Below are 4,127 nucleotides of genomic sequence, written 5' to 3'. Positions count from 1 at the left end.
TGTATGAATGCTTGGACAAATTATACAAGATGGCACTTCCTAAATTTCGTCCAGAGGCTATTATAGGTGCTGCGTCGCCTTATTATTGGGCCAGGCCTATGTAATTTCGAAATACTGGAGTATAGGCTGTTTTAGAGTCCGTATATGTGGGGAAACAAGAGATAAGGTTGGTTCTGGACCCCTCCCCCAAGGGCCACGAAATTCCCTCCGCCCTCTTCCTCCATATATACAACCCTTAGGGCATCGTTTAGACTTTGGGTTTTGTTTAGATTCAAAGTTCGCCATAGCTGCAACTTCGCATACTTCATTTGTGTTCAACGACCAGACCAAGACGTCACAGAACCCCACCTTCATTAATAAAGCTTTCCTCTTATATTAGCAATATCCAGATTGCAATTTCAGTTTCGTGCTTGTTCTTCGTTTTCTTGCATGGAATAGACCCTCGTGGTCAGGTTGATCATGCTCCGGCATGGTCAATAACCTCTCGGAGTTAGTTTAGCTATTGCTAAGGCACGGTGTCCTGGCATGTTCGTAGTCGGATCGTCAAAGTATACTCCACCAAAAACGATAGCCACCATCTCATCAAAAGATGGGACACCCTTGCCTCTATCAAGTGGTATCAGATTTCTATGTTGCTTGGTGAGATCTTATAGGTTTTCGTAGTTTAGATCGAGTCTGTTCTTCGTACCTACAGTCCATGAAAAACCCAAAAAAATAGGGTTAGTTCATCATATCCGAACCAATCTAAGCCTTTGCATAATCTTTTTAGGGTTTTGCATTGTTGAATTTGTGATTGCATCATCACGTCTAGTTGCTGGTCTTTGTGCCTATCCTTCAGAGTTTCGAGTTCTGTTCACAAGTTGTCACGCCCCCGCCGCACCATCGTGATCACCGCTGGCATATACCACCATCGTCATCACCGCTGCCATATACCACCATCTATCGTCACCGCTGCCATATACCACCATCGTCATCACCACTTCCATATACCACCATCGTCATCACCGCTGCCATATACCACATATTCACCGCCATCACAATAATCCGAGTCCACCTCCAACACAGATTTGCCATCAGTCTGTGTTCCACCGCCCTACATATATCCACCACCAGTCCGAGTTTCCACCAGATTCATCTCGGCTACCAGTCCGAGTCTAGTATTTGTTCCTTTGTTTTCGATTTCCATGTTACGCCATACTTCGAGTTGTGGCCAAGTCAGATTTCCAAACATTAGTGGTACCCGCAGTAGAAAAATAGTTCCAGATCAAAAAAACGAAGTCTGGAAAATTTTGGCTAGGCAGTTTTTAGACAATTTGTAGACTTCTTCGAAAAAATTGTTGCGGAGCAAAAAAAGAGGAAAAAAGTGCAAAAAATAGAGAGAGATTCAGAGTGTGCTCCTCCCTTGTTTACGTGTAGTGATGTGATTTTGTTAGTGTTCTAGGCTCGTGTCTCTAGCACGGTCTAGCCTAGGACCAACACAGTACCGTCGTTGAGCATGTATTCAACTTTGCATCTCTAAATTGACTATTGTTGACCATTTTTTGCTACCATATTAGAAGCCTTCCCAGCTGCACATACATCTACGTCGTGAGTTTGACTCTCCCTGGTAATCGCTCTATCCAAGCTCTCAGAGTTTTTGACTACAATGGTTGTCGATCACCACCTGCTATTGGGTAAGAACTGGTAAGAATTTGAGATTTGCTTGACGGATTTGTGACACACTGCCACTTTCTAGTAGTCTGTAGGATCATATTTTTGTGTGTTTCTATTGTTGCTAACCATGGCAATACCACAAGCCGATGAGATTGACTGGGAGAACATGATGAAGAAGGAGCTTCATGATAAATTTTAGAAAATGTTGAGTCAACAGGTGGAAGACGTCATGGCCAGCTTTGGAAAGGCACTCGAGAGGATTGATGATGTTGAGAAGAAAATTGACACCATGTTGGACGCCAAGTTCGATGAAGTACTCGCGCGTCTTCCACAACCACCACCTGCATCTGCTACACCATTACAACAACAATGACAACCACCTCCACGTCGCGAAACAGCCCTCCGTCGAGTGGGCCGTGTTCCTCTGGAGCTAGGACAAAATTCTGGTGCCACTGATACTGTTGTTGATGCTTCTGTAGCTCCTACTACTACTGCAGAGGTGGAGGACTATTATGAGGATGAGGTTGATCAAAATCATAACTACGTGCAACCACCACCACCACCACCAGGTCGACCTCATGCATATAATCGCAACGGTAGGGCTCCAGAACCACCTCAGGTACGAGATTATGACCATATTCCTAAACTAAAATTGAATAACCCACCGTTTGAGGGTAGATACATTCGTGATGTATATCTTACTTAGGAGTTAGAAACTAAACAACGTTTCACATGCTTACAGTATCCTAAGGATAGACATGTTGTTGCTGTTGTTTGTGAATTCACTAGTTTTGCTTCTGTTTGGTGGTCTGGACATTGTAGATTATATCATGATAATATCCCTACTACTCGGGCTACTTTGGAAATTGCTATGCATACTCTTTGGGTTCCACCATATTATCAACATGAATTACTTCAAAAACTGCAGTGTTTGAGACAAGGGAAAAATTCTGTAGTGGAGTATTACAAGGAATTACAAACTAGCTTGATTAGATGTGGTATTGTTGAGGATAATGAAGCTATGCTTGCCCGTTTTATGGCTGGATTAAATAAAGAGATTCAGACCATTCTAGAGTACAATGAGTATAATAATGTCACTCATTTATTCCATCTTGCTTGTAAAGCTGAAAGTGAAGTGCAGGATAGACAGGCATTGGCGCGAATTAATTTTTCTGCAGGTCGATCTTCATCATGGATAGCACGTACATCCTCTACTCCCACACATCCTACTATAGCAGCACTGACTTCGGCTGCCAATTCCAACTAAGATTCAAGAAAACATGCACCACCACCACCATCTGCAAGGAGTACACCTCTCGGTTCCGCACAGAGCTCTTCTTCATCCATGGCATCAACAGGGAAAACACATGATATTACTTTTCTTTGTTGCAAGGGTGGAGGTCATTATGCGAGAGGATGCCCATCTAAGCGTGTGATGATTGCTACTGAGGATGGTGTGTATGAGTCCGCCAGTTACTATGATGAGGAGATTTTGGCTCTTATTACAAGTGAAGAACACGGTGGAGATGATTCTGATCATGAGACACAATACATGGCTGCTAAAGATGATGACAGGTATGAAAGTTTAGTTGCTCAACGTGTTTTGAGTGTGCAGGTCACACAAGCTGAGAAAAATCAGAGGCATACTTTGTTCCATACAAAGGGAGTTGTGAAGGAACGTTATGTCCGCGTCATCATACAATGAGGGAGCTGCAACAACTTGGCTTGCATGGAGATGGTGGAGAAGCTCTCTCTAACCACAAGACCACATCCGCATCCTTACTTGTTGGTGTACAAAAGTGTGGGTACTTTGGTGCCCCTTGTACACGGACGGTCGCAGCCATGCCTACAGCAGGGCTCGGCGAAGCAGAGGAAGACGGCATGAGGGAGGACAGGAACAAAGAATATCAAACAGACGATCAAAGTGATAAGCAGGAGGAGACTGGCAGGGCCACGCCCGTCAACAAGCCTTGCCGAGGCGACCTGCGAGGCCCCTGCAAGCTCCTTGCCGGGGTAGCTTGCAAAGAGATCAACAGGGCCACCACCCTTAGGGTTGAGAGCTCTGACACCATCGACAATGTTAAAGACCAAGATCTGGAGAGCACATGCCTGTTAGCACGCAGCCCCTCATAAAGATTGGCAACCCACGAATCCACATGGGATCATAAGACAAAGACCCCCGGCAAGACCCTTGTCGGGGACGACTCCAAGGGGATGATCGATGGGCCGCAGCCAGACCCGCGCCCGGCAAGGTTTCGCCACTCCAACGCGACGATAGGCATGAGCTAAGCAGGCGCGTGCATGGCGGCATGCAGATCTTCATGGAAACCTACCATTTCGCCAACACAGCAGCTGGTTGGCCAGCGTGGCACTGCATGCCTCGTCGGCCCGAACGCGTGGCGGGGCGAGGAGAAGCGGCGAAGGATGAGATGGCCTCTATTGCCCTCCCCAATAAAGCGAGAGGACACATAGGC

This window comes from Triticum dicoccoides, chromosome 3B (genome assembly GCF_002162155.2).
Source record: "Triticum dicoccoides isolate Atlit2015 ecotype Zavitan chromosome 3B, WEW_v2.0, whole genome shotgun sequence".
NCBI lineage: Eukaryota > Viridiplantae > Streptophyta > Magnoliopsida > Poales > Poaceae > Triticum > Triticum dicoccoides.
Note: the sequence above shows the minus strand (reverse complement) of the source record.